A 23,487-nucleotide genomic window follows, 5' to 3' on the forward strand; every position below is an offset into this window, starting at 1 on the left:
TCGGTGCCTGTGCACTGCTGGATGTCTGTGTGTCTCTGAGTCCGTGCGACCGGGCATGCTCAAACATTCGGTGCGCGGCCCCCGCGAGGGCGGCTTGGAGCGGGAGGCGGTCCTCGCTCTGAGTAGCGCTCCAACCTTTTTATAAACCGGCTCCGCGCTCATGTCAAAATCGCGTCGCTCCGCTCACATGCTCTGACACACACACACACACACACACACACACACACACACACACACACACACACGCCATTACTTTACAAGAAATACCTGACATAGCCAAGGGGGCTATAGACCGGTGGGATTTCTGAAATATGTGATTGTTAGAGGCATTTGGGGGTAAAAGTCGGGAACCAGGCCATTTTACATAATTCAAGGGTGCTGAATCAGAAAAACACGGTTCCCAAGCAAAATTCTTAGTGCTTAACCTCCTAATTTGCATATCAAAATGGCTGCCGATTTTGAAGTATTTCTTAAACAACTCTATAACAAAGCAAGCAAATCTGACAAATAAAGTGTATATATTTATGTTCTGAGGGTCATACAATGTGTGGAAGATATTTGTAATGTAATAAATGTAAATAAATATGCAAATTAGAGGCCACCATTACATAAAATGATGTACCGTAGTACTCAAACGGTGCAAAAGGTGCATCCCCCTTATTTTGTTCCTAATTATCTGTATTTTTGCCATCCTTAGGACATCTAAAATACATACTTTTTCCCCATGCTAAATGTTTAGTTTTTGACCTTCTAATCTGCATATTTGAATGGCTGCCAAATTGGCAAATTCGCACCTTTATCTTCAATAACTCTGTGGCCAGGCAAGCAAAATTGACAAATGAAGTGTCTATATACATTTTCTACAATGTGAGTAAAGAATTTGTAAGTAATATAATATGATAATATAATATAATATAATAATCAGCCTACTCTGAAATATGCAAAATAGCGGCCCCCATAACAGATAACGGTTTAGTACTCTAAAGATACTGTATTGGCCATTGTTGAACGAAAGTCTAGACACTAGACCACATTCATACAAGGAGGTTGATCATCACTCCGTTGCTGACATGCACACATGGCTGTGCATCGTAACCCAGATTTCCGGCATTTGCAACGACGTGTTGTGCATTGCTTATGGCATGCACATGAAATCATTTCTATAGGCTATACTAGCATGGAACAGGTTGGACTAGGCTAGAGTAGGTTGTACTAGACTCTAATACTCTCTATTAGGCTTTACTAGTCCCTTGTCAGCCCTGTAGATACTCAGACCATAGGGACTAACCACTGTGTACACAGGCCATAGCTTGTGTGTGCACGAGCAATAGTTTTGCATGAACCTTTGTAGACCATAGTACAGATCTGCCTTGTACAGCCTAATATAGCCTAGTACAGCCTAGCAAAGCCTACTAGAGATTAAAAAATCACACCCTGTGTGAAGGTAGCGGCGCCTTTGATACATTTTGTCATTGATATGTGTTTATAATGTGTTTATAGCCATGTGTCGCGTGAAGCTTGACCAATCACTTTGTTGACGCACCTGACCAATCAGAACGTTGACGCACACGGACAAAGTCAGGTATAGAGCGGCTAGAGCCGCTAAAAAGCCTATTAGAGACCAGTAGAGTCTAGTACTGTACAGCCTAGTACATCCAAGACTAGTCCAGCCTTTTGGGAGAACAGACTAGGGGAGGGTGGTATAGGCTATACTAGCATGGAACAGGCCGGACTAGGCTAGACTAGGTTGTAATAGGCTGTACTAGACTCTAATAGGCTCTATTAGGCTGTACTAGGCTCTTGTCCGCCCTGTAGATCCTCAACCCATAGGGACTAACCACTGTGTACACGGGCAATAGCTTGTGTGTGCACAAGAAATAGTTTTGCATGAACATATGTAGGCCAAAGTAAAGTACTGCCTTCTATAGCCTAATAGAGCCCAGTAAAGCCTAGCAACGGCTGCTAGAGCTGAAAGCAGACCATTAGAGCCCAGCAGAGACTAGTACAGTAAAACCTAGTACACCCAGGTCTAGCCTAGTCCAGCCTGGTGGGAGAACATAATAGGGGAGGGGGTACCAGGCTATGCTAGGACTGATAAGGCTGGACTAGGATAGATGAGGCTGTACTAGGCTGTACTAGACTCTAATAGGCTATATTAGGCTGTACTATGCTCTTGTCAGCCCTGTAGATCCTCAACCCATAGGGACTAACCACTGTGTACACGGGCAATAGCTTGTGTGTGCACGAGCAATAGTTTTGCATGAACCTTTGTAGACCATAGTACAGATCTGCCTTGCACAGCCTAATAGAGCCTAGTACAGCCTAGCACAGCCTACTAGAGCTTAAAACAGCCTATTATAGACCAGTAGAGTCTAGTATAGTACAACCTACAGTAGTACACCCATGACTAGTCCAGCCTTTTGGGAGAACAGAATAGGGGAGGGGGTACAAGGCTATGCTAGGACTGATAAGGCTGGACTAGGATAGATTAGGATGTACTAGACTATACTAGGCTCTATTAGGCTGTGCTAGGCTCTTGTCAGCCCTGTAGATACTCAGACCATTGGGACTAACCACTGTGAACACGGGCAATAGCTTGTGTGTGCACGATCAATAGTTTTGCATGAACCTTTGTAGACCATAGTACAGATCTGCCTTGTACAGCCTAATATAGCATTGTACCTAGCCTACTGGAATTTAAAACAGTCTATTAGAGACCAGTAGAGACTACAACATCAAAGCCTAGTACACCCAGGTCTAGCCTAGTCCAGCCTTTTGATGGAACAGACTAGGGGACGGCGATATAGGCTATACTAGCATGGAACAGACTGGACTAGTTAAGACTAGGTTGTACTAGGCTCTATTAGGTTGAACTAGGCTGTGCTAGTCCCTTGTCAGCCCTGTAGATACTCAGACCATTGGGATTAACCACTGTGTACACGGGCAATAGTTTGTGTGTGCACCACCAATAGTTTTGCATGAACATGTGTAGGCCAAAGTAAAGTACTGCCTTCTATAGCCTAATAAAGCCAAGTACAGCCTAGCAAAGCCTGCTAGAGCTGAAAACAGACTATTAGAGCCCAGCAGAGTCTAGTACAGTAAAGCCTAGTACACCCAGGTCTAGCCTAGTCCTAGGACTAGGCAGTAATAGGCTGGACTAGGCTGTACTAGGCAGGGCCCATCGGGGGGGGGGGGGGGGGACACACGCCTGTATGGCAATCAACTGAAAAGTTAGGCTACATAGCTTAAACAATTTCAGCCTTTCCCTGTTGGCCGTCTAAGCGCATCTAGGAAGTTTCATAGGTTTTCGATGCTGGGAATTGGAGTTATGGCTGTTTAAAGCCCAGCCAATAGGAACACAGAGGGGCGGGGCTTAATACATTTCAGCTAGTCCCTGTTGGCCGTCTAAGTGTACCTATAGCCATCCCCATCCCACTCTATATAGTTGTGTTGAAAGTAGTTTGTGTTCAGTTATCAGTACCAGTTCTGTGGCTCTAACTCATTCTGGGGGTGAGTTATACATGGGGGCAATTTATTTTTTGGTCATCAGGGGCCAAATGTACCAGGATTTTTCCATGATCTAAATATGTATTTTAGATGTCTTAAGGATGGTAAAAATACAGATAAGTAGAAATAAAATAAAATAAGGGGGATGCGGATGAATCACTTTAAGTATGAAACCGTTTTCTGTAATAGTGGCCTCTAATTTGCATATTTATTTACATGATTTACATTTATTTACATATATTACATTATAAATACCTTCCACACATTGTCTGACCCTCAGAATATAAATATATACACTTTATTTGTCAGATTTGATTGCTTTGTTATAGAGTTATTTAAGAAATACTTCAAAATCGGCAGCCATTTTGATATGCAAATTAGGAGGTTAAGCACTAAGAATTTTGCTTGGGAACCGTGTTTTTCTGATTCAGCACCCTTGAATTATGTAAAATGGCCTTGTTCCCAACTTTTACCCCCAAATGCCTCTAACCTCCTTATAGAAGGCCTTTTTTCTGAAATCCCTCCTGTCTACTACTAGAAACCACTGTTTCTCATGCTCGCCAACTGCCGCCTCAAGATCAAATCTTGATCTAATAAGTGACATTTATTAATTTGTGTATCTTGAAGTTCACCAATATAATAATGAAAAAGCAAAGTTCCCCTCACCAATATTACTGATAGTGATTGATGATGTCTGTTGCGTTTGTGAGCAGGGGGCCACCATATGGAAACATAAAACCGTAGCTGGCTTTGAAAAGCGGCTAAATCATTTACGGCAGTAAATCTGATTAAGCATGGGGGACCAGTGATGGGAAAGCTGTGTTTAACACCCACACACGCTAGCATTTATAATTCTCTCCACAGTGCACCATGGAATCCACACTGTGTCTGCGTTAGCAGGTGTCAAACCATACGTTTATATGGGGAAGGTGACAGATTTCTTTATGAATGAAATACTTCTAGGTAGACTACGGTACCGTATGTCAATCAATCAATCAACCAAACAACCAACCAACTATTATGGAAAATATTAATATTCCAGACAAGGAAGTGAAGACGATTTATTGAATAAGATTCCAGCATAAAAACAGCATTACAGCCTCATAGCCCAGTCCACACCCCTCAGGCCCAAGCAGGAGCTTCGTGAGGTGTCATGTCAGAATCCTTTTATACACAGAAATGTTATCATAAATGGTCATTGCTACAGTATACTGTGCGAGATAAGTTACAGTACAATAATAACTAGAAAAAGTGCTCCCCGGAGCACAGGTCTCCGCCAGGTCAGGTAGGTTATTGTAGGCAAGCGATGTTCGGAATTCAGTCATTATAGAGGTGAGTGGAATCTGTAGTAGTTGAGGGATTAATGTTGATGAAGTTATTGCACAAATTCTTCCTCTGCCTTTCACGGCAATCGGACGCTGCGTTGATGATTTGAGGAATTTTGTTCAAAGCAAACCACTCCTGCAAACTTTAGATTAGCCAATCAGGATGGAATATGAAAAATGTGACAGATCTACCTTGATCACATGATCCAAGAGGTAATTTTTTACCGATTTGTGTAATGTTTAGACAAAATCTGTAGGAGTAATATTTTTTTGTGCAAAACTCTGCCTGCTGGTGGTGCTATAACAGACCAATGTGAAAAGGGTGGCATTTCTTCCTCGGCCTAGTGGGAATGTGTGTGCAAAGATTCACGGTAATCGGACACAGTGTTCATGATTTGAGGCATTTTGTTCAAAACGAGCCACTCCTGCAAACTTTAGATGCCAATCTTAGCCAATAAGGATGGAATATGAAAAATCGGACCAATCCATCTTGATCACATGACTATAGAGATACTGTGTAGCGATTCGTGTTATGTTTGAGTAATATAAAAACAATTGGCCTCCTGGTGGCGCTATAACAAGCCGATCTGAAAAAATTGGGGCAAAGGTTCTGCTCTGGCATCTAGGGAGTGTGTGTGCACAGTTTCATATCGACCGGTGGAGATTAGCCGTTCAGACAGACAGACGGACAGACAGACAGGGGGCAAAACATAGTCTCAGCCACGCCTTCGGCCTGGCGGAGACAATAATGCTGACTGGTTAAGTGAAGAACATCCATGTATGGTATGTACAGTACTTAAGGCAGATTCTGCTGTGTAGGAGTACAGTCCATGGGGGGAGTCAGCTGACTGACAGCTGCGGTCAAATCTAAATTAGCACTTTGGTGTGAGAGAATTTAGACTACTGAAATAGATATAGTGATACACACATTTGTCAGTCTATAACAACAAACCAACCAACCAACCAACCAACCAACCAATCCTTATGTGGGGAATAAAAGCATAAAAGGAATGGTTACTTAGCTGATATGCAGTGCAGAGATTTTTAATCATATGAAATGATCCATCTAAACGTCTCTTCCCACTGTCTAACTGTACTTTTGTGTTAATTCTAAAGTAATTATGAGCACTGCAGCCTGTATGAACTGCTCATCTTTGAACAAAATGATCCAGAATAATAATTCAATTTAAAGAAACAGTTCAGAGTTGGCCCCCAAGGCCCGTTAATGGTCTAACTGATGATTTACAGTCTGAATGTGATCCTAAGCCTTAGATTTAATCACAGTCAGCAATTCTAAAGGAACAGTCGCTCCATATACGCATGCAGTGTGTGGTGTGTCTGTGTGTGTGCGTGCGTGTGTGTGCGGTGTGTGCGTGTGTGTGTGTGTGTGTGTGTGTGTGTGTGTGTGTGTGTGTGTGTCTGTGTGTGACCTTGGTTAATATTCTATTCACACGTGTATGGCCTTTTCAATCACCTTAAGGATTGATTCCATACTGCGACCTAGGGTTCAAAGGAGGGGATGATTGCTGTTTTAAATATGTCTCATTATATACAGAGGAGGGTAATGTTCCTCACTAACGTGACTCTGATGGCTAACCCTTGGAGGTGATTCATTTTTACTGTCCCATCAGTCACTGGGCGGGGACTGTGGGGAGGGGTGGCGGAGGGACATGTACTGCCGCTGCCAAATGACTGACGCTGACTTCTTATTGGCCGAAGACGATCACAGCCTAATTGCGATGACATGATTGCCTCTGAGTAAACCGAATGAGGCGGCTGAACCTTTTAGCCACTTATTCTGGGGCAAAGATTGAGTTAAAATAGCAGATCTACAAGCTCACAACGTGTTGCGTAGTGAGCTTGTAGATTGGCCATTTTCAGCAAAGATATTTGGTGTAGAGGGGGCTTAGTATAGACCCTCGAGGTACTCCGGTCAACAAAATATATAGGGTTTAAGTGGTTAAATACTTGGTACAGCTTCAAATAGAGGACAATCAGTACTAAAACAGAGCGTGACTCACCTCTCACAGTGGTTCTCACAGTGGATTGGTCGGTGTTTGTAGGCTGAGCCCTCCATGCCCTAAAATCCTGAATGTCAACTCAACTAAGAGTTAAAATGACACTTAGGGTTTTGCAATGCAGCTGCATTCTCAACAGACATCTGAACAAAATGATGCAACCCATAAATACAGCTTATGGGTTTCAAGGTAGCAAACAGCAGAAAGTACACAGTATGCAATCTCACCCTCAACCTGTACGCACTCATAAAATGTAGGCATGTGCATGCTTTGAAATGAGAAGGCACCTGCTGGTCAATGCCCACAATGACCTTCAAAACCACACTCAAAACACATCTATTCAGGATAGCCTTTCCCAGTTGAGGTCTAGTTACGATGTCTCCCCAACCCATGTTTAACTTTTTATAGTTTTTAATCTAGCACTTATGTCTTTATTGTTTTTGATTTTTTTCTTATTAAAGTTGGTTCCTTCCTTTCCTTGTGTAAAGCAACTTTGGGTACTTAGACAAGTGCTATATCAATTGTAATATTATTATTATTACAATGAAGTAAAAACTGGACCTCATACATATTTTAACAATGCTTTTCTGAGAAGGTTCTTACTTTGTTATTCCTACCAGAGGTAATCTCTCGCATCGAACTGCATGTGTGTGTGTTCTCCATTCCTGGTTCTGGTTCTTGCACTGTTGATCGGTGCGTAGGTCCCAGCATTGCGACAAAGCCCCGGAATAAAACAGAAGACAGAGGGGAATAGAGATTGCCTCCTTCAGGTGACCTTCCACGTGAAAACAACTGAAGAGAAAAAGAAAGAAGGAAAGAGGCAGGGATGAGAACAGAGGATCTAAGAGGGTATAAGAAGCATAATCCCACCTTCTCTTATGGTGAGACGGGGGAATATCCATGCACACAAATCGATGCTGACAGCGTCGACTTTTACCATAGAATATACCTGTTATCTCCACTCAGAGATGCTGTAGGATTGGATTCTGCCAGATTCAATCAAGGGAAGGATTGGAGATCTCGCACTCCTAACGTTCCTGGGAGAGATGACAACAGCAACCTGGAGATGCAATGACACACATAAAGTCAAGCAGGGTTTTATCTGATATGCTATCGTATGAGACTACTGTATTTAGAGTATACAAATGTGCATGCATACATTACATACACTAACATACACATGTGCAAGCAGTGCAGGCACACACAGACCCATGATGCAGACAGAATACATTTACAGAAGAAATTCAGCAGCTACAACAAATTAGCATAGTGTACCTTAAGAATGTCTGGACAACATCAAGCAGATCTATTAAACACGCATACGTGTGCATACACACACGCGCACGCGCACACACACACACACACACACACACACACACACACACACACACACACACACACACACACACACACACACACACACACACACACACACACACACACACACACACACACACACACGTCTATGTACTGTAATTTATTGCCTATCTGACAATCTAGACATGGTCCTGACACCGAGTCAAGTTTACAAGGGCTGTACACGCATCTGCCCCCTTTCAGCAGAAGGAAATATGAGTAGCAGTGGGAGGTCTTAGAACTCACAGAGGGATTTGAATCCACCCTGAAAACCCGTCTTCATTATCTGAGTCCTGCTCTCCTGGCTTCCGGCTCTCGGGCTCAATAAATATGGATATGAGTGGAGATTTATTGACAAAAGTTGTTGAATGAAGCAGAGGTGCAGCAAATTGGCTATGAAATATTGCCATGCAGATGAGCCGTGACGCCCTATTGCGAATGACACGATGAAATGATTTGTTCTGCCAAAGCAGGTCTGTGGACTAATTAGCCTGCTAATGCAGCCTTTATTACCTGGCTTTGTCTCAGGCCCGCTTCCCCTCTAAGAGGAGTTACAGCACACGCTCAGAAATGAAAGGGAAAGTAATCGCTTGCAACAAGGAGATGACAGCATAGAGGGTCCAAACAAATTTGGATGTCTATTACCCTCACTCTCTTCCATCGTTCACATGCATTTACAAGCCTTATTAGTGCAGGGGGAACAGCTAATGTATTTGTGTACCAACCCAGGCGATCAGGCCAGGTGGGTAATCTGAGCAGTGGGATCCGAGCCAGGGCTTCATCCATCCAGCTTCGACCCAGTGGAGCACATCTCCTAACCTCATTCATCAGGCCCTGGGTCGGCTACATTAAAAGGAAAGCCTTGCAGGGTTCAAGATTAAAGCTTGGTCGCCCCAATGAGCGGCTGGAAGTGGACTTTTAACCTGACTCACATGCATCCATCCATCACAGACTGCCAGCTAGCGCTCAGAGGTTAGGTTGCATTTGGGAGACTGACACAGGGAGACTGGAGTCAACTCTCTGCAGCTGCACAATATAAATCTACAGGTCTGACAACAGCCCAGAGCGTATTCATTGGCTGCTCTTGGTAAGTATACTACCATCAAGCATGGTGCTGTACTACACACACTATAGCTTACAGTGATGTTGAACTTTGGTAGAATCTTGGATTGTATAGGTACCTGGCCATGATGTCCAAATTGTCACCATCAATCAGTTGTTGCTGTGCTCTGAGAGTGGGGTTTCTGGAACTAATCTTGCTCGACTGATCAGTGCCAAACTTTGTATGCAAGATAGGCCACAGAAGTACTTTCACTTATTTATTTCCCACATTTTATACTATTTGAAATATTTAATTTTAAATTCCTAATGAAGTCAACGAGACTGTTATCGTGGTGGTGAAACCATGTCCAAATTTGGAGTCATACGTCAGAGATCTGTCAGATATGTCATAGACGACTGATGCTTGATGTCACAGGCCTGATGTCACAGGCTGGTCATAGGAAGTCCGAGATCCACAATGGAGCCTAAGTCTAAAATTACATATTTTTCTTTTCTGCCTTTATTTATAGTGGAAAGTGGAGATGGAGAGGAAACAGTTGCTTTCTTCTTCAATCCAATGTTGTACAAAATTGTGGTCGAATACCATATCTTGCTGAAACTGCGTAAGAACCATGGTGAAATTCCACTCCAATGGACTAATCTCTTGCAGGATCACAGTCAAGTATAACCCCAGTTTGACAAGAATTATTTTTCTTGAGAAAATCTTGCTATGACAGCAGATCAATCCACCCCTATGCCCTCTCTAAAGAGTTCCCTCACACCCCTCCCTCCGCTCGCCTTCTCCCTTCCCGACAGACCTTCCCACCCTCGCTTATCAGATGACACTCCTCCATCCACAGCGATCCCCCGCCTGAGGCTTCATTGCTAGTTCCCAGGTTGACTCACCTGACCACAGCTCTCTCCTCCTACACCCCTCCTGCCTACAGCCACTCAATGCCCTCCTGTATCAATGACCTGCCTTGCCCGATGGCATGTTATTCTTCTATCCTAGACAGTGATCCCAGACAGTGAAGCCCCCCCTCCCCTCCCTTTTTGGCTCCTGGTCGCCCGGAGCCGCAGACAAGTCTTTCATTAAAGCTACTGTCAGCTCAGTGGCCCTTCCATGCCTTCCGCTGTCTCAGAATCCGAGGGCACGGCCAAATTGTTTGAGGATGGATGACCTGTCGAGAGGGTCCAGTGGAAATAAAAACATCCTCATCCATCAACGGCCGCCCGACACATACACATACATACACAAACACATGCACGCATTCAGAAGCATATGTGTACACTCGTACACGCATATACAGCATGGGTGATTGCATGGGTGTACAATCACGTCGTGTGCAGCCAACATCACGCCGTGGTGCCTGCTGACTTTCTCAAGCTCAGTAAGGCCACCCTGGCTCCATATTCAACAGACACTTCCAGTGGCATAACCCTCTGCAGGGCCAACCCAGGCTTTGTGTGCCAAGCCACTGCAGTCATAAAACAAGCCTTTCATGGCTGGAATGAATGAGATTGTCCAACGTCCAGTTGTTGTTTTAGGGGAGAAAAGAAAAAACATTCCAAATTCTATGTAAGGAATCCATATTTTTTTAGACGCTGCTCCAGAGCATGCACACAATTCTGGCATTTAACTTAAACTGATATTAAGAGTTAATTATAATTTGTACTGTACACTTATAACAAGCCAAATCCTAGCAAGATGATCCCATTTCAAATTTAATTGCAAGTCTTGCATCACTTTTTGGTAATAATATACCTACACTAACATTATTCTTACACAACAAATTACCAAAAACATTGCCCTCCTTGGGGGCAGAAAGAACAAAGGTTACCAAGCAAAGCCCTTGGTAGCATATGCTTATCTGCTACAGGCTTTTCCTGTTTGGTACTGCAGAGTGTGTGTGTGTGTGTGTGTGTGTGTGTGTGTGTGTGTGTGTGTGTGTGTGTGTGTGTGTGTGTGTGTGTGTGTGTGTGTGTGTGTGTGTGTGTGTGTGTGTGTGTGTGTGTGTGTGTGTGTGTGTGTGTGTGTGTGTGTGTGTGTGTGTGTGTGTGTGCGCGCGTCAGGATCAACTATTGTGAATTGTGATGGTGCTTGAGACAGAGATGCCTGGCTTCCATGCTTTGATCTCCCCTTCCTCTCCGAAGGCCATGCTCCACCACAACGCGGGGCATCTCCATAATTGATCGTTTTTTCAAAGGAGTGTTCCACCCCCCAATGCGGCAAGTTCCAATGACCCACCACATCTTTGTTCAGGCTAAAGCCCATTCAACATGACTACCACAGCAAGAGGTAGAACAAAAATCAATTTGAAACTCAATCTCTCAAAAAATATCTGCCTCAGAATCAAAATCTGACCTTCTAAAATAATACAAATGTTGTTAGAAAATAAAAAGGAGTTGGGAACATTTACAGTTAGAGTAAATTGTCAATTAGAAAACTAAAACACAAAGTGCAAAACAGTGACACAATGGCTCCTCAATCATTTGCTGTGAAGGCTGATTGGCAGAAGGGACAGACAGGTCTAGCTGTAGTCCCTAAAGAGCCCAGTTACGTCTGAGGGCCAATCCAACATGACAGCTCAGGCGTGACCTTTAAACCTTACAGGACATTACTGGAGCATCTGAGCATGTCAGTAGAAGTGATGGGGGTTAGGGGAATGTTTTGGAGAAGAGGAGGCAGGCTGATATGAAGGAACTAGCCAGCCTGGTCTTAGATGATGGGGTTAGAGGTGAGGTGCAGAGAGGGATGGAAGAGATGGTTCATTTGGGGGACTCTCAGAGGTCAAGTGATACTGGAGGTCATTAAAGAAAACCCCATAAAACGCTGTCCTGGTCCATGATTACCCTGTCAGGCTATGGTTGTGTGTGTGTGTGTGTGTGTGTGTGTGTGTGTGTGTGTGTGTGTGTGTGTGTGTGTGTGTGTGTGTGTGTGTGTGTGTGTGTGTGTGTGTGTGTGTGTGTGTGCGTGCGTGTGTGTGTATGTGGGGGGGGGGGGGGGGGGGGGGCTTTGGTTGTCACAGATGTTCTCCAATGTATGAGTGCAAAGTGCTCATCAAAACAACATTTGACAAAGATTACAGTTAAGAACATGTCCGATGACCAGAATCTACATGTCCTTAAAGGTACAGTAGAACAATAATTCAAGGCATGGAGGCAGCAACAACAGTGAAGGACATACAGTACAACAGGGTGACTAACATACTAACCGCAGCATTGGACTGAAGACTTTATTTACTACAGGCTTCCAGGTAAAACCTAAAACAACATTCTTCTTACAGTATGTTGTTCACACATGAAAGCGTGACATGTTTCCTTTCTAACAGCTGTGAAGGACATGATGGGCAACCTAACCCTTAGGCGACAGACTTGTTGTTTTTTCTTGTAAAATACAAATACATGCAATCTATCCTCCTGTCAAGGGCCAATGATCCCAGTAACAGTCTGACACGGTCACTGGGAAAGAGCTGTAGGCAAACAACTGCTGAGGGAACCCATAATATAGACATAAAATTACAGAGCTGCTTCAAAGAACAACGGGTACTGTAGGTGATGGCATTAACAAAGAAGGAATCTAAATTAAATACAACCTTGTGATTCTCATTGTGACTTATCTCTCCTCTAGCCCATTAAGACCTGGACCTGTGTCATTTTTAGATTTGAGCTAAAAAGCATTATTTTACACTTTTGGCTATTCAAAAATAGCAGATATACAAGCTCATAGCGCGGCACCGAGTGCCGCGCTACGAGCTTGTAGATCTGCTATTTTTGAAAATTTGTGAAAATGTGTGCAAATCTTTGAATATATATATTTTTAAAGCGAACATTTTTAACTAAAATCTTTGCTTCTGGGGTCCCTGGAACAACATATTTTGATGGGGGTCTGCGGCCAAATACATATAATTTTGGGGGTCCTTGACGTGAAAAAGATTGAGCATCACTGATATAGAAACATATTTTTCAGAATACTGTTGAGATTTAGGAGACATGTAGAATTGGCTTCAGGTCTCAATGGGCTAGTTGGAGGTGCTGACTGGCCATTCGATTGAATTACCCTTCTGCAAGCATGTGTGAACTCGGAGATCAAGATGACAGCACACCAGTGTCGTATGACATGTGCTCAAGTTTATTAAACACAGAGTGAGTCACTGCCTTGTATCTCATACGTGTATCTCTCTGTCTCTATGTGGGATTTACAGATATTTAACCACTTAATCTCTATCTTATACTTTAAAAAGGAAAAACTAAAATATCCAATCTACATGCTCACAAGCTGTTACTATGCGACATGTTGTGAGCTTGTAGTTTGGTTATTTTCCATTAGATCCAGTTGAGCATACAAGGTTTCCACAAGACAGCAACGTTGCATAAGCCACTATAAGTGAGCATAAACAATGTGAGCCATAACTGATACAGAAGTAAACAAGATAGGATATGAATAGGAAACAAATAGAAAACATGATGACAGTTGCACTTCAACAGTGACATTTTGTAGTATTGGGACTGCAGTACCTTGATAAAGGAAAGCACATGGTGCCAGATACCCATCTTAAGAGTGATTAAGCATAGTTATAAGATTATGTACTGGGATGTGGGTCAAGCCTCATGAATATCACAACAAACCTATACTGCAGTTGTCTGTTCCTTGTGTGCACTTGTCTCCCATAGATGGAAAATATCCAGCGAGCGAAACTAAGAAGAGCCATCAAATTGAGGTTTCCCGTGGAAAACTTTCCCTTCATAAATAGTTTTTTGGAGAGACGTACAGTAGCTGGAAGGGCAGGCTACTATCAAGATTTTCAAACCACAAAAAGAATTAAGTGCAGCTGGGAAACAAGCAGCCGGCCGACATCCAATATACGACTAATAAACTAATGACACCATACCGTACAGTAGCATAGCCAAATGACTTGGCCTACATGCTCCTTGTACAAGAAAGGGCTTGAAATGAAATTCAAATGAATTGCTCAAAGGTCACGATGGAGGGAATAAGATCGACAGTGATTAATTCATGGCAGAGATCATATAACAAAAAGTTATTTTTTAATCACGCGATAGCATTCAAATAGGTCAGTGTTCTATGCCCCTCCCTCACTGCGCCTGCAGGTATATTTGGCTTTTGTAGGTGTTTACCTTGTGTCAACACAGCCTTTTCCAAATCAGTGGCAGCACGCTTTAACTACATGCCAGCAAAGGCTTGAAGACACCATCATCACGCATTCAGTGCCGACTGCGGGACTGCGGGATGGAGCTGCAGAAATCCCCTTAATATTTACTGTAACAATATGAAAAATAATTCAATTCATCCATGATGCTGCATGGGTAAAGCTGGCAATATACATAAAAGGGTTTGGAGATGTGCAGATTGTGCACATAAGCTGAAGGCTGTGTCTGTTATAAATAATGGCTGTGTATTCATCTTTTTCCCAGTCACTGGCTGTGCAAAGGGAGACCGCATGCTTGCTAAGATGTCTGTTCAAGGCGTGCAGAACAGAGAAAGTGATATATCAGGTTCTGGCTGTGTGGTGGCACTGTGGGACAGGCCAGACTTTCTCCTGCACGTGAAGGGCAGTTTGAGGACAGATAGTCCCATGATAGAATACAGGCTATAAATACAGAGAGAGCAAACAGAAGCTCAGTCCAGAGTCCCCTGGGAGGGAGACTCAACATGTGTGTGAGCACTTACACTGGCAGACATGCAGCAGTAAAGCACGCAAGCCAGTGAAGGTGAGACAGTATCTGTTTACTTTGTGTATTCTTCAATCTGCACTCATCTAAGTGCTCAGAGGAGGACGTACTATACAGTATACACAGCAGGATGTCATATCCACTATCCAGCAAGCTTTCAATTATGGACGGACTGTACCAGTACTAGACGGTAGCCGCTGCTGCTCAGATTCATCTCACATTTCTCTAGGATACAATTAAGCGGTGGTTCCCTTAAAATCAATTTAGCGCTGCAGCGGTGCACCAGAATAAATTTGAGAACATTTTAGAAAAATCTGTCTCGCCTTCACAAGTTCCATCCATCACATCTCGTATGCATTTACTTTAGCAGGGAGTGACCATGGGGGACTAATGCCAATGGCCCAGCCACACGGAGGTGAACACCACACTGGTACCATTTTAATGATTATATATTCGGAACCCCCCCCCCCAGGGAGGGGCGCTTGTAGGCCTATGGGCCAGTGAATGAAGGCCTGGGGACAGAGGCGGGGGTTTGAGCAATGAATTGACTTTTCACAACACACCCTGAGAGGTAATCAGTCATTTTGACTGGCAGCGTTTGTGTTCCCCATTTGTGCCTGTGTAGTGGCCCTCTGCCTCATGCATGTTCCGTCTGCATGTTCCTTCCTGCCTGGAAATTATGTTGTGATCTCGCACTTCACCGATTGCCAAAGAAGACAGCACTCCAGCATTATCTGTGTGTGTGTGTGTGTGTGTGTGTGTGTGTGTGTGTGTGTGTGTGTGTGTGTGTGTGTGTGTGTGTGTGTGTGTGTGTGTGTGTGTGTGTGCATGCATCCTATGCTACGGTGGCAAGAGCCGTAACTGTAACTGGATACTCTCTCACCTGCTTTGCAGATACAATACACAAACAGCCTTTGTCTGCACCACACACACATAATACTTACACTATGTAATTTCCTCCCCATAGCATCCTCACTGGCTCAATGTAATGCAGTAATAGCAGAGTGAACATCGTTCATTAGAGCGGAGTCGTCTCTGTTGGTGGTTTTTAATTGAATGGGAACATTTCCACTCTTCCACCTATAAACATTATTCAAATAAAAGGGCTAAGTCTGTTTCAACAGAAGAATTTCTCACAAAATACTCTATAGCATCCTTCAGGACTTCAGGAGGAGATGTGAGCGTCTCTATACTCTCTCTCGGACTGTCATCGCTACCTAATACTCCCCCAACAAGACCTCACCAAACAATCAGGGCTGGGAGGGAGGGGGGGGGGGTCGCCCACACCCACATACAGTTGGCTCTCTGAGCCTCTGCCCTGGTAATGACATACTAAGGAGAGAAATAGGCACATAAAGAAGACAAAGCGTCCATATCCCGGTCCAGCACTGCTATATCAATAGTGCTGTAAAAACTAGGCATTATTTAAGCTCAATGCAGGCATGGGAGAGATGGTAAAGTGAGGAAATAGGATTGGGGTGGTAAAACATGGGGCAGAGTAATGGAGTTGTGGATTTTTTTCAATGTGATTTTTTTATGATTCAATCATCCTCCCCAACAACCTCTTTACCTTCACTGCCTCCCGAAGCCTTTGTGCCTTTGTGACCCTAAGCAGATGGAGATCCCTTGGCTATTATCTAAGTTATTTGAGATATTAACCACTTGAACCCTAGCACCCCTATTCTGGGGCAAACATTCAGCGAAAATGGCAGATCTACAAGCTCACAATGTGTCGCATTACAACACGTTGCAAGCTTGTAGATCTGATATTTTCCCTCTACCCTAAGATATTTAGTGTAGAGGGAAAACAGGAGGGGGCCTAGTATAGACCCCTAGGCGACTCCGGGCAACAAAGTATGTATCGTTTAAGTGGTTAAAGGAGTAGTTCAACAATAATTCGACGACCGGGTGGATGCTCAGAGTAAGAGGTCATCAAATGATTGGCTTAGGAATGCGACAAAAGCAAAACTCCATGAATTCAAGGCTTCATGGGGTGCTCAATTGATAGAAAATATATATATATTTTTTCTAAATAATTTTTTGGATGAACTACTCCTTTAAGTTATATAATATTATCTATGACCTGACAGCATGGAAGATAAAAATGAACGACTTTCAGGTGTAAAAGAAGACTCTGAGACTCAACATATAGGCTTACTTAGCAAATGTAACAAAATATATATATTTTTGTCACTGTGCCACTTTCAATCAATGCCCATCAACGGTGGAGGTTTTTCTGTGGAATGTGTGTGCTGTCACCTAGAAAATGGCATGGCGACAGGCCATTACAGAATCAACAGAACCACTTTATTCAGCCCATATCATTGGCTGATCTAGCCCAGCCCGGCTGGGACTGGTCAGTTGATTGACGCAGTCGAAACACAGCACTGGTCCCCCATCACTTGAAGCAGCCCTCTCTGACTCTGTCAAGGACAATTACAGAGCTACACAGCTGCTATGCACCAGACTGTTGCTACATGTATCCAATACAAACAAGTTTAACATGAAGAGAATAGAAATAGGTGTTAAAGAAATAAGGGCTGAGCAAGCACTCAATATCCTCCAAACTAAAAGTAGAGTTGAACATTTGTAATAAAGTAATGTGCTTTTGGTGGTATGCACGATCATAATTTAGGCATATATCAGTCCTTACAAAGTGCAAGGTCAGACTGTGCGGCATGAACCCTAGTCAACTAACAACAGGGTAGTAAAAAATAAAAAAGTCAAAATCCCCATGTAGAGAGGGTGAAAGGCTGTCATTGTGCATTTCAAAGAAGGGAAAGAAAGAGAGGCTGCACTGTGCACTGTGGGTGTTCTAGAAGCAATCAACTGATTGTACCCACCGCATATGTTTTTCTACAGTAGAAAGACAAGTGCACACAGCAACCAAAATGGTCTTTTCCATTCCTCAAACCGACACATATCTATGAATGTATAAAAACAAGCTGCTATCTTTAGATATCATTCATCTGCACTTAGCTTGTCCAGGCAAAACACTGCATATTCATCAGCATATTTCTGATGTCTCTAGTCTGAACAGTGGAGCTAAACAAAAGAATCTGTTTAACGTGTTTACAATTCATCATTACTAAGGGAAGATAAGCTGTGGAACATGGTGACCCCTGGAGACAGCATATTTCCTGGCTAAATGGTCATAAACCTTGCATTGATTTTCAATTTGTATCCCTTTCTGTATGGCAGCCTCACATTATATGATGCATTTACCAACTGCCTTCTGCATTCAACGTTCACATATTTCCAGTAGAAGTATGTTGTCTGCTGTATGTACAAATAAGAGGAGGCAGGACAATTAACTGTAAGCAACTTGATCAAAATTAATCACTTTTTAGACTTTTTAGAGTGAATAGGGTGAAAAGAGTGAAAATCACACATATTGAGAAGGGAGAAATACTGATACGCAATTTGATGCAAACATGCATTATTATCTGAACACTCTGAAAGTTAAGATTCTACAGAAACAAGAACATCTGTGACTTAAAGAATAGTTCCAATTATTATTATTTTACATCTGTGAGCTGCTGATATACAGGGCATGACAATACTGGGATTTGAATTATATTCACTCCTTTTTACTAGAAAATATACCCTCATTCCAATAAAGGATAAACCTACTGTAGATACTATTCTGTATTCTCTCACTAGTCCAACTCATCTAATTCAGCATGGCATCATAGATAAAGCACAGAAACTATCCTTTTGTTAGTGCCCAGGGGAGATCAGATTAGTATACAGAAATCCAGTGGTGTTCCCCTTTAAAAACATTTACTTCCTGTACAAGTAGAGGGCAGTAAGTTCACCAACTTGCAGGAGAATCTACAGCCTGCAGTCATGTTTTTATTTTCCTCCATGCCCCTGAGGAGGACTTTACCTTCTGTTGAAACTACGCCACATAAATACCTGCTGTGCTACAGAAAATGTGCGACTGCTGTTTGGATTATATAATATAAAAGTCATGTGATAGATAATAATAGCCATGAATGATAATTACAAATGTGCCACCTTGTTAAAATGTCATTGCCTTTGGAGCTTGTAACCTCAGGTGCTGTCCTGTCAGGGCCTCGCCCTCCACAGGCAACAATGTTCCTACCTGTCCTCAATGATAGCAGTCTTTCACACTGCGCCGACTTTCCCCGCCCTCGTGCGCATTCAGCCCAAACCCAGATAGCTCAAACCCGGGCCCTGTAATCACAAGGCCCCCGCGATGTTTACGGCCCAGTGAATCAGGGGCATGGAGAAATTTACCAAAGGCACTCAAGAGGCTCTGTTCCCAGCATCTCCCTGACATGAACAGACACAACCCCTTGCTAATGACAGGTGAAGCTGGCCTATGTAATGGAAGGCATTTACCAATCAGCACCACAGACTTACCTAATCTAATAGTTGCATTGGCAAATCTCCTTCATAATTATCTCAATAATTGAGCAAATGTTTAGACTGGGGAGGCAAGGGAGTTGGGGTACACTGTGGTATTCAATTTAGTATGATAAACTCGTTCCTCGGGCAGCGGGGAGCAGTTTTTTTTAGCTACCTGTTATGAGAACGGTACCCCATGGTACATTATGGCTGTGATGATGTTCGCACTGTTCACCAGGAACACCGTCCTCTTGCATGAGTCGGACACTAAAGGACACTTCTACCGATCGATTCTCATCCTTCTCACACACCACGGGGGACTTGGAAGCACTTTCCCTGCTGCCCCCCCCCGCCCCCCCCCCTCTTTTTTTTTTAGCTGTCTTCTTATTTTCTATTCCTCTTCTCTTTTTCTCTCAGCTTTGAGTCTCTACGGGTTCCTCCCATTAGCCCCTCTGCCTGCTTTCCAGTGTGCTGAAGTCACTTTTTAAATCAGACTGTGAGTGAGCGTAGCCCGGGGGCCTTAAGAGACCGCAGCGCTGCAGATTCCACCGGTATCCATCCTCCACCTGGAACATGGCAATCGAAGAGCCCAGGAAGAAACTCATTACCCCGGTATTCCACAGTGGTTCTAATTTTGTGATTGGAGGGATCGTGAATTCTTTATCGGGCTTTCAACAGAGCAAAGAGGCGTGAAGAGATGCATAACACGTCTCCTAGATTAATCTGGGCTTTTGGCGAATTCCAGCAAGTGACAGCAGCGGCTTCAATAAAAAAAAGCGCAGCAGCTCAGATCTGCTGATGAAGCGAGGATATGTATGGAGAATCTCACTGTGCTATCATGTGCTCCAAGCAATGCAGTGTTAACTCCTAATCGGGAAGTTTTATTTTATTTCAATCTCTATGGAATACATAGTACTGTATATCACCTGAGGTAGTCATGATACAAACAAGATGAGAAACCTATTATTACGGCTTGGTTCCTATGGGGCGAGCCATCTAGAAGAGGGTTTGTCTGTGTGCCTGTCTCTGTGTTTGTCTCGTAAACCACCAAATCTGCGGCAAATGTCTTTTGCACACTGTAACTCGCCATATAGCCTACCTTTCACATTTCGGGAATTCATAATCTCAGATCCACCATCCCTCCATATTTGGTATCACGGGGCAACCACGCTGAACAACTCGACTTATATAATATACATGACATATCATTTTCCAAGCTATCAAAAAAGATAAAAACTAATATCTCAAACCAATTTTCTTTGGATGGCAAAATAAGTAATCTCATCTAAAATCAATTATTGAGTAGCTATTTTTTTCTTCTTTTTAATGCCATTTTCCATTACCTTATCAAAAAGAGTGACTGTGTGTACAGTATGTGTGGGTACTGGGTAGGTGGCTAAGTGCATGCCTGTGCGTATAATTAGGCACTTAAATTCTGAAATAGCTCATTATGCAGCTCCCTTTTGACCAGAAGCAGGTCACGGTGTTGCTATGCATTCCCATCAAGAATCGTAATGAATGCTGTATCAACACAGATTGTGTACCCGTGTGTGGATCAGTGCTACAACTGGAGTGTTCCGGTTTCAGCACTGATCCACTCGCAAACTCTGAAAATGGGTGTCCAGCTGGAGGTAATTTACTATTCAATGCATCTAATTATCTGCAGGGAGCATGCTCTTCTTTTGGAGCGTGCACCCTGCCAATCTGCTCCAGTTCTCATTTTCTTTACATTATTCAGTCGCTGGAGCTATTTCCTTTTCCCTTGACCCCCGGATGTCTTTAACAGCATGTCATCTGACATCATGCCTGCAGAATTCAATTTTCAGACAGCAGACCATCCTGGGAAAAGCTTTCAGAGATACTATGAGGTCATCAAGCCAGCACATTCTGAGAAATTCTGTTCCGTTCTGTGTATAGAGAAAAATCACTAATCAATCAACTATTATGCTCAAGTTTGACTGCTTCTGCGTAATGCATCATCACTGTACTTAAGCTTGCAGATGCATATAAAAGCCCCCAGTGAATCTAGACTGAAACAGACGTATACTATACGGCATTATTCAGTTGGTAAAACCTGTTTAGTTCTCAAGGGAAATCAACAGGGCGAAAGAAACCAGATTAATCAATCAATACTTGAGGATAATTTATGGCTGAACTATGGACATTGCCAAAGAATAAAATTATTTGCTACTGTGTATCACCAACTATTTGTTACGTGGGCACTATCTCCTTAATTGGACACAGCATCTAATCGATTCAAATTCCAGACTGATTGCCCATGAGTCATCATATAACAACGGTAAAAGCGATCATAGATTTATAGATCTGTCAATACACGTTACTAAGATGATATATTTACTGTATTTCCATAGACATCACTTTAAGCTCTGTTGATACAGCATATTGATCTGAGCGTGCCCTATGGAATATCAAATATGTTTCAGGTATGCGGTGTCGTCGGTGTTTGGCCACGTGCCTAACTGCTGTACGAGTACAGCCTGAGGGGGGACACATACTGTGTTTTGAGATTCAGCAATGTAATGCTGCCAAACCCGTCATTTAAATCAGCTTATGGAATTGTCCATCCCATGAGAGGCTGGTGCCCGCTGACATGCAGGATGCTCAGGTGTTGCTCCACTATCATTAGTGGTCAGTGTTTCTGGGAATGCTGGAACGATGATGGTGGTGGTGGTGGAGAGCTGATGCGTTGCTGTTTGGAATAGCTCATGTTTTCCACCTCTTGGGTAATAGCTGTGGATCGCTATGTAATCACCACTCCTTGTTCTGCGCTGCCACTCAGCTGTTGCTGAACGCTGAGCTGAGGGGGTTGGATGGAGGTCCGCAATGCAGACCTGGACAATTGTCAATCTGAACAGAACCCGATGGAAAACAGCTGGAATTTGATTGCATATCAAAGACATGGCTACTCCTATTTCATAGTAATGTTTTAGCTCAAATGAAAATGAAGCTTGATTTACACTTTAATTGCGTGCCGGTGTCAAACGCGAAAATGCATTGCATTTCATCACAACACGTTGTGAGCTTGTAGATCACAACGTGATCTAACTGAAGTGCATGACAACTATGCCACAGTTGCTAATTAACTGCTGGTCCTCAGGTTTGTTTCTTTGAACAAGTTGGTTGTTAATGCAGGAAACACAGGTGACCTAGATATCAGAGGGGAAATTAAGTCAGAGAACTATGAATAAAACAGATCATTAAAAAAGGGAGAGGGGAACGAGCAGGTTGGGGCATCTTGTAAAAGTCTGAGCCAAAATATTATGATTATCATCTCAAAAGAAAAAAAGTTATATAATGAGCGAGGGCACTGGGTGCAACAAGCACTGCTTTTCTCAGACAAATTTATTACAGTACATACACTGTGTGTGAGACAGAAAATCTGCTTTATTTACATAATCCATGATTTATTACTTGGCAATGCTTGTTGACTACTGACTTTTGGAAAAGTGCTTTGCCAACACCTGGACTGTCTTCTAAGTAATGAATGAAATGTTGACTGAGACGTGGCATATTCCTCATCAGCATCACAGGGGCATTAAATCAAACTTTGGGATTAGCTTGCATAATCAACTGAAAATATAAAAGCAGAGAAACGGTTCTTAATGAATGCTCCATATTTCAAACAAAATGCAGTATTGTGTGCTTGACTGAGCAGTCCCTGTAATGTTGATAATAGGGGCCTTGGTATAGCTTTACACTCTTCTTATATATAAAAGAGTTTACCTGATGACGATTAAGTGTCGAAACGTTTGCTGAATAAACTTTTGGGAGCATTATAGCAATATGCAGCACTTTTATGTTTTTGATCGTTGTTTACAACTCCAGCACCGGCAAAAAGTTTTCCTTGGGGTGTGCATACTATAGGTCTCCTTCTTTTTCTGTTTATAAAACTCTGAGCAGGAGACAGTAATACAAAAACAACAGAATGCTACTGCCAACAGGGTAGAGCGAGAGAGTTCAGCACATAGAATTTAATGCTTTTGCACTACGTATATACTTTGGCCATCCTTCTGCTGTATATTCTGTATACCCTGGTTGCTAAAGTATTCTACCATTTATATTCTGTAGATTTTCCTCTGGCTGCAACATACTGTATCCTACCTCAGTAACCCAGAGAAGATGCCATTAAAATCCTAAACTGTCTATATTGA

The sequence above is a fragment of the Gymnoscopelus microlampas genome (assembly GCF_963454915.1).
Source record: "Gymnoscopelus microlampas genome assembly, chromosome: 20".
Lineage (NCBI taxonomy): Eukaryota > Metazoa > Chordata > Actinopteri > Myctophiformes > Myctophidae > Gymnoscopelus > Gymnoscopelus microlampas.